Source organism: Canis lupus, chromosome 7, assembly GCF_011100685.1.
Source record: "Canis lupus familiaris isolate Mischka breed German Shepherd chromosome 7, alternate assembly UU_Cfam_GSD_1.0, whole genome shotgun sequence".
NCBI classification, from domain to species: domain Eukaryota; kingdom Metazoa; phylum Chordata; class Mammalia; order Carnivora; family Canidae; genus Canis; species Canis lupus.
Genome location: NC_049228.1, coordinates 60,050,177 through 60,063,398, shown reverse-complemented (window position 1 = coordinate 60,063,398; position 13,222 = coordinate 60,050,177). Strand labels below are relative to the sequence as shown.

The window sequence follows — 13,222 nt, the reverse complement described above, 5'->3', positions numbered from 1 at the left end:
TACTGAGCCACACAGGCACCCTTATTTATTTATTCTTAATGATTTTGGACCCAGTGTTATTCTTTGTACAAAATTAATATTAACATCACAGTATTACTTACAATTTTTTGTTAATGTTAATGTGAGGCACTATATTCTCGATGGTTATCATTTATATAAGGCTTATTCTTTGTTTCTCACCTTTATTGATATATAATTTACATATAACACTATGTGAGTTTAAGATGCACAATATGTTGAGTTGATACACATATATTTCAAAATAAAGAGCACTTGCAGCATTAGCTAATACCTCTATTACCTATATAAATACCATTTCTTTTTTGAGATGAGAATATTTAAGATCTACTCCTAGCCACTTTCAGTTATATAATACAGTGCTGTTAACTATATATACCATGATGTACATTTAATCCTCAGAACTTATTTATCTTACTACTGAAACTTTGTGCCTTCGACCAACATAGCCCCATTTTCCCCATTTCCCAATTTCTGCTAACTATCATTCTGTTCTCTCTTTCTTAGTTTGGCTTTTTTAGATTCCACATATAAGTAATATCATATGGTATTTGTCCTTTTAATTTTACTTAGCATAATGCTCTCAAGGTCTATCCATATTGCTGTAAATGGCCCAGAAGTAGGGGTTGTTGAGTCAATTATATGGCAGCTTTATTTTTAATTTTTTTAGGAACCTCCATACTGTTTTCCATAGAGGTTGTTGCAATTTACATGCACACCGACAGTGCACAATGGTTCCTTTTTTTCCATATCCTAATATTTGTTATCTTTTGTTTTCTTAATGATAGGCATTCTAATGGATATGAGGTGTTATCTCATTGTGATTTTCATTTGCACTTTCTTGATGATTAGTGATTTTAAGCACCTTTTCATGTACCTGTCACCAATCAGATGTCTTGTTTTGGAAAAATTGTATTTAGGTCTTCTGCCATGTTTTAATCAAATTATTTGTATTTTTGCTATTGCATTGTATGACTTATATATTTAGGAATATTAAAATGCCTTATGAGATATGTGATTTGTAAATATTTTCTTTCATTCCACAGGTTGCCTCTACTTTTTGTTCTTTTTCTTGATTGTGCTTTTTATTTTGCAAAAGCATTTTTTTTTTTTGAGAGAAAGAAAGCAGAGTGGGGGCAGGTAGAGGGAGACAATATCCCAAGTAGACTACGCCTGAGCACAGAGCCTGATGTGGGGCTCAATCTCATGACCCATGAGGTCATGACCTGAGCCAAAAACCAAGAGTTGGATGCTCAAGTGACTTAGCCATCGGGGCATCCTATGCGGGCACTTTTTTGTATGATGTAGTCCCACTTATTAATTTTTGCTTTTGTTGCTTGTGCTTTTATTTAATATCATATCCAAAGGGTTGTTGCCAAGATCAATGTCAAGGAAGTTTTTTTTATTGTTGTTGTTTTTTTTTTTTTTTTTTTTTTTTTTTTAGGATTTTACAGTTTCAGATCTTATGCTTAAGTCTTTAATCCACTTCAAGTTATTTTTTGTAGGGCAGGTAAGATAGGGGTTCAACTTCATTCCTCTGCTTGTGATTATCTAGTTTTCCCAACACAATTTACTGGAGACTATCCTTTTCCCACCGAGTATTTTTGGTTGACTGTATATACAAGGGTTTGTCTCTGAATTCTCGGTTCTGTTTCTTTGATATATGTGTCTATTTTAGTGTCAGTATTATACTCTTTTCATTACTATAGCTTTGTAGTATAGTTTGAAATCAGGAAGTGTAATGCCTCCAGTTTTGTTCTTCTTTCTTAGGATTGCTTTGGGAAATTCGTAATCTCTCTTTCATTTCTGAAGGACATCTTTGCTGGGTAAAATATTCTTGATCAGCTATTTCTTTTCTCTTTCAGCACTTTGAATGTATCACTCTACTCTCCTGGCCTGTAAGATTTCTGCTGAGAAATCTACTAATAGCCTTATAGATGTTCTTTTGTAAATTACAATCTTTATTTCTCTTGATGCTCTTAAGAATCTCTCTTTGTCTTTGATTTCTGATGTTTATTGTAACATGTCTTGGAGAGAATTTCTTTAATTGATTTTTTTTGTTACCTATAAGCCTAATGAATATGGATATCTATATCTTTCCCTATATTTGAGTAGTTCTGAGCCATCATTTCTTTTAAAAAGTTTTCTGTTAAAAAAAAAAAATAGTTTTCTGTTCCTAACTCCTTTTCTTCTCCTCTGGAACTCTAATAATTCAAACCACAAATTGGTCCTTTGATGATATTCCATAGATTATCATCAAAGAAAAGAAGGTGCCCACAAAAAGCTTTTATAAAAAAATTAACATTTTAAAAAGATAACTTGTACGACTACAAATAATAACAATTTGTTGTAAAACTTATAAAATGTATGGAAATAAAATGCATGACAAAAGTAGCACAAAACCCCATCAGGTAGTAAAAGAAACATGCTGTTGAAAGGTTATTAAGCTACATGTAATACTATACATTTAATGGCAGACTATGGTAGTTAGGGATATATATCATACACTGTAAAGCAATCACTAAAATAACACAACAAAGAGCTGTGGTTTAAAAGTCAACAGAGATGTTAAAATAGTATCATTAAATACAAAGCTCAAGTTATCCAAAGAAGGAAGAAGGGCAAAAAAGGGAACAAATAAAAATATAACAACAGAAATCAAATAGCAAGATGATAAGCTTATAGCCACCTATAATCACATTATATTTAAATTGTATAGATACACTAATTAAAAACAGATTGTCAGACTGTGTAAAAAGACAAGACCTAACCATATGCTATCTAAAAGAAATTCACTTTAAAGATAGAAGGAGGTTAAAATAAAAAGATGGGAAAATACAAACAATGCAAATAAATATAAAGAGAAATCTGAATTAGGAATATTAATATCAGACAAAGTAGATTTCAGAACAAAGAATTTTATCTGGGATCAAGAGGGTCACTTCATAATGATATAACAATTAATTTAGCAAGAGGAAATTAAACTCTAAATGTTGTTACTAACACTAATAATGGAGCTTTAGATATATAAAGTAAAACTTGTTGGAACTCTAAAGATAAATAGAAAACATGAATTTATAAATAAAATTAATTTAAAATATGATAAAATAAGACAGCTGAAAGTCAGCTATTTTAATTTTCCTAGCTCAATAATTAATAAAATAATAGTCAGAAAATCACAATGGATGTAGAATTCTCACCCATCATTATCAGCCAACTTGGCCTAATTGACATTTAGAGAATACTTCACTTAACCACAACAGAATAAACATTCTGCTGTGTATAAATGACTATAAAAACTAGAAATTAAAGGAGACTTCCTCAACCTCATAAAGGGCAGTTATGAAAAATATACAATTAACATCAACTTAATAGTAAAATTAAAGGCTGAATATAATTCTTGTAAGTTTGGGAACAATGCAAGGATGTCTACTGTCAGCACTTGCATTCAACATTGTAATTGGAATTCTAACCAATGCAATAAGGCAAGAAAAGGAAATGGAAAGAATACAGATCAAAAAGGATAAAGTAAAACTGCCTTTTTCATGATGTGATCATCTATGTAGAAATTCTGATGGAATCTATAAAAAATATACAAGAATGAATAATTCAACCTAGCAATATTACAAAATATAAGATCATATACGTATGTGAATCATATTTGTATATACTAGCAATTAATAATCAGAAGTCGAAATAAAAAGTAAAAAATAACGCTCATGTTGGCAATACACAGATTAACATTAGAACAATAAAGAGATGATTAGCATGGACCCTGAATAGAGATGACTTGCAAATACATGAAGCATTTTTATTTGTAATGACAAATATTCTATGATTCCATGTATATGAGATACCTAGAGGATTTAGATTCATATAGATAAAAGGGAGAATGGTGGTTGCTACAGGCAGGAAGAAGGGAAGAGTTACGTGTAAAGGATATAGAATTTTAGTTTGGGATGATGAAAAATATTCTGTAGTTGGATAATGGTGATGGTTGCACCACAATTTGAATGCACTTAATGCTGCTGAACTATATATTTAAAAAGATACTTAAAATGGTAAATTTTATGTTATGCATATTTTACCACAATTAAAAAACACATACAAAAAATAAATAAATAATACCCATGTACACTAGCATTAAGAAATATGAATATTCAGGGATAAATAACAGAAGCAACTTTGAAAAGGGAAACTTAGCATCAATTTTAAGACTCAATATAGACAAGTAAATCAAAGGAACAGAATAGAATTCAGAAATAGATCACTGCACATATGGCCAATTGATTTGCAAAAAAAGGTACAAGGACAATTTAGTGGAAAAATATAGAGAGTTTAATTTTCGCAATGAAAAAAATATATAACCATGTGTTGAAAAATGAACTATATCTCTCAAGATATACAAAATGTACTTCAAAATAGATCACAGACACAAATGCAAAAATTAAAAGTCTAAAATTTGTAGAAGAAAAATAAGATAAAATACTTCTGTTGTAAAGTTGGGCCAGTTTCTCAATTGTCTCACTATTGAACTAGATAATTCTTTGTTGTCGGAAGGAGGGAGAGGAATGTGCATCTTAGGATATTTAGTAGCATTCTTGGCCTCTACTTACTTGATGCCACTGGTGTCCCTGCCTGCTCTCCTTCAGCTGTGACAGTTAAAAGTGTTTCCAATATTATGAAATGCCCTGTGGGTAGAAATATTGACTCTGATTCACAACCACTGGTTTATTTTATTTATATTTATTTTTTTTTTAAAGATTTTATTTATTTATGCATGAGAGACACAGAGAGAGAGAGACAGACAGACAGAGGCAGAGACACAGGCAGAGGGAGAAGCAGGCTCCATGCAGGGAGCCCGACGTGGGATTCGATCCTGGATCTCCAGGATCAGGCCGTGGACTGAAGGTGGTGCTAAACTGCTGAGCCACCAGAGCTGCCCACAACCACTGGCTTAGATTTTAAAAAAATTAACTATCACATCAAAGCACAAACAATGAAAGAACAAATTGATGAGTAGGACTGCATCACAATTAAGGATATCTCTTTTCAAGATATTTTTCAGGAGAACAAGAGGAAACCTATAGACAGAGGGAATATTTTAAAATCACATACATGATAAAGGACTTGTATTTAGAATACTCTTCAAACTCAATAAGGAAATAATATAATAGAAACCCAAGAGATGATTAGAGCATATTATTTCATAAAATAAGATTTATGGATGGCAAATGGCTACGTGGAAAGATGTTGAATATCATGTCATTAAACAAACCAATTAAAACCACAGGGAGATACCACTATACACCTATTTTAGCATTTAAAATTAAACAGGACTGATGATATCAAGCATCAGAAGGTTGTAGAACAATTAGAACATGGGACACCTGCCTTTGGCCCATGGTGATCCTGGAGTTCCAGGATTGAGTCCCACATTGGGCTTCTTGCATGGAGCCTGCTTCTCTCTTTGCCTGTGTCTCTGCCTCTCTCTCTCTCTCTCTCTCTGTGACTTTCATGAATAGATAAATAAATTCTTAAAACACACACACACACAACTCCTACTTTCCTCAAGTAAATATTGTAATTACTTTGGAAAACAATTTGATAGTTTCTTGATATTAAGTATACATCTACCAAATATTCATCCATTTTACTCTATTCATGAGAAATGAAGTATGTGTTTACATGAAAACATACACAGAATAGCCTTTTTAAGTAACCTAAAACTGTAAATACCCAAATACCTACCAACGTGTGGTATGACCACACAATGAAATATTATACAGTAATGAACAAAAGGGCTATTGATATACCCAGAAACATAAATAAGTCTCCAAACAGTTATACTAAGTGAAGAAGCCATACATAAAAGATTGCATGCCATACGATCCATTTATACAAAATTATAGAAGATGAAAGTTAATCTATGGTAGCAGAAAGAGATTGGTGTTTTCCTGGGGATATAGGGGCTGCAGGGCTGGAAGGAATGGGTTGTAACAAATACAAGAAAACTTTTGGGGATAACGGATAGTTTCATTAAATTGATTGTGTCAATGATTTTATTGGTATAGACATATGTGCAATTTATTTTTTTTTTTAATTTTTATTTATTTATGATAGTCACACACACAGAGAGAGAGAGAGAGGCAGAGACACAGGCAGATGGAGAAGCAGGTTCCATGCACCGGGGGCCCGACGTGGGATTCGATCCTGGGTCTCCAGGATCGCACCCTGGGCCAAAGGCAGGCGCCAAACAGCTGCGCCATGTCTAAAGATAAGGAAAGGGTTTGGTTATTGACTAGAATGTAAGTAAGGTTATTCTATCGCTTTATTGAAAATTTACAATGAACATTATTATATTCAATGTTTGAAATACACTGCCTCAAACATCCTTATTATACTTTGTTTAAACTAGCATTTCTCAAATGTGTTTTATATTGGGATCCTTTACCCAACATTTTTTTTTCTTTTCACACATTGTCTATAATTATGCTCAAGTACTAGCATTCCACAGATCTCAATTTAGAAAACACTGGTCTTAAGCTGTAAGCAGTGGAACAATGTCTGATTGTGACTAGGGTATAGAGATTGTTGCCAGGATTATTGAGCATAGAGCTAGAGAGAATAAAGCTCTAATCCTATACTAGGTGCTAGATTCTGGATTCCTTAGTTGTATGCATATTTGGGTGATGATAGCAAGTTAGCCCGAGGTCTAAGAATACTTAAGATATTTCCATAAGGGAAGGTATCAATTCCAGGCTTAGCCAGAATAAGATTTGTGGGTAGAGTTAGGAAAGTGATTATATTTGAGAAAAGATGTAAGTGAAAATTAGAGCATATGCTGAAAGATTGTGTACTTTTATTTTTTTATTTTTATTTTTTTTAATTTTTTATTTATTTATGATAGTCACAGACAGAGAGAGAGAGAGAGGCAGAGACACAGGCAGAGGGAGAAGCAGACTCCATGCACCGGGAGCCTGACGTGGGATTCGATCCCGGGTCTCCAGGATCGCGCCCTGGGCCAAAGGCAGGCGCCAAACCGCTGCGCCACCCAGAGATCCCAAGATTGTGTACTTTTAAAAAGATTTGCATTTCTCATAGGTACTTCTAGAATTTACAATTGTTTGATCAGACAGTTTTCCTGTAAAGTGCACTTACACTATGAACAAGGCTTGATTGGTATATATTCTGATCACTATAATTGTACCTTTGGAAATTAGAACCAATAGTCTTCTATCAAATTTTTAAAAAGATTTTATTTATTTGACAAGAAGAGAGCACAGTGGAGAGACCAGGAGTGGGGGGAGTAGAGGGAGAGGGAAAAACAGATTCCCCACTGAGCAGGAAGCCCTATGACGTGGAGCTCGATCCCAGGACCCTGAGACCAGGACCTGAGCCAAAGTCAAATGCTTAACTGACCGAGCCAACCAAGTGCCCCTCTTCTATCAAGTTTTGATGAGAAACCTCTGAAGCCTTTAAGTTCATTAGATATTGAATAAAACGATAGGTTTCAGAAAAAATTGTAAACATTACCTGTCTCTCCACACCACCTCCTTTTCTAAATGTGTTCCTGTCCTGAAATGTGATTACTCCAGGGAAGATAAATGATAAGACTGACAAAAAATATTAAGGTATTTTTGGTTTTAATTGGCAAAATGTTGTGATTCCGCTAAATCTGTCTTTCATATTAAAATGCAGAAGCAAATAAGGGGAAGATTTGTATATGGTAAAAACAAAACCCAAATACCAAAAAACAAAAAAAATAAAAATAAAAATAAAACTCTGGAGTTGGGTAAGTTGAGTAGAATAACATATCTTCCTACTTAAATGTCACTGATAAAAAAAAAAAAAAAAAAAAAATGTCACTGATAAATCCTTGTCCTTCAATGTAGGATCAGAGACCCTTCCTGACTAAGACTTCCTTGTTTACAGCAAAACATCAAAATGTTGATACATTCATCTTTTTATTTATGGTTTTTCTACGAGAAGGATCATAAACATTGTGTCTTAGACTAGGTTTCCTGGACTCATAGCCTGAGATAAGGAATCCGCTACATGCTAATTATTAAGACAATGCTCTTAGGAGAAACCCACATGGGAGTGGGAAAAGCAGGATGTAAAATGGGAAGAATCCAGACAAAAGTGAGGTTTCAGGCAAAGTCGTAATCTCAGCCTGATTCTTCAGAGAAGCTGTGGACTGCAGATCAGGCCTCATAATTTGTCCCAAGTTAAATCAAGGGAGCTGGGCTTTGTAATTCTGTACCAGCAATCTTTGTTAAGGGCTATTCTGGAGGGACGTAAATTCCCAGGCACTTATGGCTCCTCTTACTTGTGGGTAAAGCAGCTCTAGTAGTCCAAAGACAATCTTCCAGAAAAGGCTGAAGGTATAGACTGAAGGAAGCAAAGCACACAGCAGCTGAGGGGATGGTGATCTAGCCTGAGCGTTGATGGTCAGACTACATGTTTTTTTTTTTTTGTTTTTGTGTGAACTGTATGAAGTCTATTATGATTCAATGAGGTACCAGGGGCATTTCCCGCTAGCACCATTTTAAAATGAAGTATAAGGTGCATTCACTAGTTTTGTTGACCAAGTGTACACTATCCATTTGTGAGTCTTAAATCAAGGCTTTGCATTTCTCTGTATGTTCCTCAGAAGAAGGATAAAAAGAGAAAAAATGTCAGAAAAATCTGTTTTTCTACTTATAACAAGCAAAGTCTTCTTTAAGAAAAGTATGTGTTATAAAACGCCAAAACTTTGTAATTTGAGTATTTTCTTATTTGCTTGTTATATGCAATGGTTGAGTTAATAACTTGTTCATATATAATCAACTTCTACTTTCTTTATAATAGAGTCGATCAGAAGTTGCATAATTGAGAACTTTTTGCAGTTGGTTCGCAGGCTTCCTATAGGGAGGATGTAATTGAAGAGTTTAAAAAAAAATCCTATATTCTTTAAAGCAGCGCTTTGTAGATTATGATCCAACTGTCACCTACATCAAAATTGGTTGGGGAGTTATTGAAATCTTTGCAAGCCCTAGCCTAGAATTTTTATTCAAATTTCTGATGGTCTGATCCTCAATATGCTTTTTTCAAAAGATCCCCAAATGATCCCTGTGCACACTTTAGAGTAAGAACTTGTGCTGTAAATAGAAGCAATATCAGATGTAACTTTTTAAACTTTTTAAAAAAATTTTTTTTTTAGAAATAGGAGCTTCTAGGACAAGATTTGCTGGAGGTGCAGGAGTTCAGAAAGAAAGCTCTAACCTATTACTTCTTATCTTATGTTTTCTAGTGTCTGCCTACGTATTTTCCCCACTTTTAGCACCGCTTCTGTTCCAATATAATTTCCATTTCTGCTGACACTCTTACGTTATAACTATAATCATGCTTTTCTTTTTCTCTAAATCTTCATCACCACGCTTACTAAATCTAGGCTAAATGCCTTAACATGGTCCTCAAGGACCTTCAAATATAGCTCCCATATGTATTTTCAGTCTTATCTTTCAGTGCATTCCTGGAATCCAACCAAATTCCTCTGCTCACACCCATTCTATAGTTTATGCATTTTAATATCTCACTCTGCCTTTTATCTTACCATATCATGTCTTATCAATCCATTGCTGCTTCAAGGCCCAGAGTCAATGTCATCTGTACTCTCGCTTAATAACTGTTTAAAGAATTTTGGATGGTTTCAGTTATATGTACTTTAATGGTCCCATCTTTTGGTTATTTGAGCTTACTTTTATTTCCTCTGTTTATTATTGTAAGGATCTCCTCATGAAATTGTCAACCCATTTATTATACAAATTTGTATCTCTCACAGTTTCTTGTACTTGTCTTTTTATATAGTCATGCTCAACGGATAATTATATAAATAAAACAGTGGTTAGTTTATTGAGCCTTCAAAAGACCTCTACTCTACCCAGCTGGTAATCCATTTCTGTTTTATAAATAAGTAAGTAATCTAATCATATCTCCACCTAAACCCACTCCATACATAATCCCAGTAAGTCATCCCTCAAACTATTTCATATAAATATATATTGTAAGTAAATAGATTCTATTTACCAGGAATCAATTACTTGGAAGAAAAATCCACTGGCTTTACTCTTATTTCTTTCTTCCAACCTTATTGCTACTGTGAATATTAACTACATTAAAATTACATTTACTATAGTTCTGTCCTAAATGCTCTATTTCTACTTCTACATGAATCCTGAAAACTTTATTTGATATTATTACCTTGAACAGTCTCTGTTAGTTTTTCTATTGTCCACCTACCTCTGTAGCCTAAACCTTATCCTTTAGGTCATACTGTACATAGAGCCCCTTAGAATAAATGGGTTAGCAGAAAGGTACTTAGTTGGAGGAGGCTCAAGCTTGCTGGATACTGAATAGTAAAAACATCTATTTGCACTAGGTGAAATTTATTGATCTTTCTTCCAAAACAATATGGAATTTTGGAAAGCATTTTGGGCTAAAGTTTATAAGGAGTGCAAGGATCTTAGAAGTTGATTTTATGTACATTAAAGACAAAGTTTCTGTATCAGCTCTATGATTTATTAGCTTTGTGAACTTGCAAGGATCAATGAACTTTCCTGAGTCTCAGTTTTTTCATCCAGTATTTGAGATAATGATACCTAGTCTTTGTCTTGTCAACACTTGAACATTTACTTAAATGCATAAAGACTCAGGATTTAACTCTAGAATAATTTGCAAATGTAAGACATCACTGAAATGCTGTTGAATTGACATTTTTCTTATGTAGTGTATACACAAGGGTTTTGTTTGTTTTTTTATCAGAACCATTTTGGGAACTCTGTTAAGAACTTCTTTTTGGACTAAACCATAAACTTCATGTTTTTCTTTGTCAAAAAATGCTGCAAAATATATTTAAAAATATTTTCCCAATTTTAGGAGTATACACACATTTGACTGCTCTGATTTTAGAAGACTGATAAGGCATGTACATTAATACATATTAATCTCACATTGGCTATGTCAATTTTTGGTTGACAGTTAGCTGAAGAAAATAGGAACTTTTGACCTGTTAATTTTTCTATGTTTAGAAATATCATTTTAAAAGCTACTGAAAAGCATCTAGTATGGTATATCACAGAGCTGTGTCCTCTTAGGGTACAGAGATGCATAGGAAATGGCCTCCACTTTCTAGTTTTTAATCTAATAGGACAACTGAGACATTATTCACACATAGCTATTTACATATTGTGTGATGTGTGTGTCCCTTCCTCCCTCCTTCCTTCCCTCTCTTCCTTCCTTCCTACCAGAGTGCATCACAATCAACAGGAGAAATGTGAAGAAGGAAAAATCATTATTCATTGAGATAATCAAAAGGTATAATTTAAGCATAAAAATTGCTCAATAGAAGCAGGAGTGGGAAAGGAATAAGGGATGGCATGAACAAAGCACTGTAGACAGAATAGGGAACACATTCTTCTACACTAAAGAGCACGGTTTGGTTTGAACAGATGTGTCAGAAAGAAAACTACTTTTGGAAGAATTGAGAAAAGAATAATCCCATTTTTGAGTCTTAAGATTATAAGGTTCGGTCTCCCTACTGAATGCCTTATCATTAATCCAATTAATTTCTAGAAATTAGTTGGAGCTTTTCATTCAAATTCATCATACTCAAAAGACAAAGGAAGTTGATGAAAGTTTTTGAGGAGGGAGTTTCCTGGTGACTGATTCAATATGAGAGACAGGAGGAATGTGGTAACTTTACTTTTAGAAAGTAATATTTGAAATTGAAAAGTCCCATGTATTCCTCTTTATCTAAAATAAGAATATGTGAGGACAGCATGGGAAAGGTTAGTATCTTCAGTAAACAATCAACCACAGGAGAAGAGCATGATGGATGAACCCAGAGAGTTTGAAAAAAGTTTAATAAAAGCATCGGGGATGAGAGGTTTGTGGCTAGAGATCCAACTGGTTAAAAGCCACATAAAGAGTGGCGATTTACAGGTGGGAGAGAAAGGTGCCTGTGATGACATAGTGTAGTGCTGTGTGATGGGGATCAGAGAATAAAAGGACAGGTTCACTGAGGGGATATGAAATATAAGCATCCAAGTATAGTGAAACACAGCATAGATCTTTAGTGTCATTTTTTTTAAAAGATTTTATTTATTTATTCATGAGAGATACAGAGAGAGAGAGAGAGAGAGAGAGAGGCAGAGACACAGTCAGAGGGAGAAGCAGGCTCCATGCAGGAAGCCCCACATGAGACTCAATCCTGGGTCTCCAGGACCACACCCTGGGCTGAAGGCAGCGCTAAACTGTTGAGCCACCTGAACTGCCCTAGTGTGTCATTTTGGTTAGGAAAATATGTTGCTTTATGATTAGTAGCAGAAAGGGAAAAAAGAGTACAATTATTATGTTGCATTATTTAAAAAATTTTTTGTGGTAAAAAAGTGACTTTTAAAATTATACGTATGGAGAACTAAATAAACCTTCCTCCAAAAAGACATCAAAATGGCCAACAGACACTTGAAAAGGTACTCAAAATCACAAATCAACAGGGAAATGCAACTCAAAACTGCAATGAGATATTAATTCACCTGTTAGAATGGTTATCAGCAAGAAGACAAGAGACCTGTTGGTTCTGGTGAGGATGCTATGACAAGAAACCCTCTACATTGTTGGTTGGAGTGTAAATTGGTCCAACCATTATGAAAAACAATATGGATATTTTTAACTCAAAAAGTTAAAAATAAATCTAGAGTACAATCCAGCAATTCCACTTCTGGGTATACACAAAGAAGACTTTGATGAGATATTTGCACTCTCATGTTTACTGCAGCATTATTCACAAATATGGAAACAACCCAAATGCGCATCAATGGATAAATGAATGAAAAAGATGTGGCACATTTACATAATGGAATATTATTTATCCATAAGAAAGAAAGATATCCTTCCATTTGTGACAACTTGGGTGACTTTGGACACATCGTGCTAAGCAGAATAAGTCAGAGAAATAAAAGCACTGAATGATATCACTTATATATGGAGTCTAAAAAGCTTAAATCTGTAAAGGATAGTAAAATGCTGGTTACCAGGGGATGGAAGGGAAGGAAAAGAGTGAAAGTTTTAAGGCTACAAACTTGTAATGAGCAGTTAATAAGCCATAGAGATCTAATACCTGATATAATGAATATAGACAATAATATTATACTATAATTAT

The 13,222-nt window shown here is 34.0% G+C and overlaps 1 pseudogene; it reads left to right on the top strand.

Moving 5' to 3' along the window:
- The first annotated feature begins 3,737 nt into the window (after positions 1-3,737).
- LOC119872719 lies at positions 3,738-3,838 on the top strand (annotated as a pseudogene).
- The last annotated feature ends 9,384 nt before the right edge of the window (positions 3,839-13,222 follow it).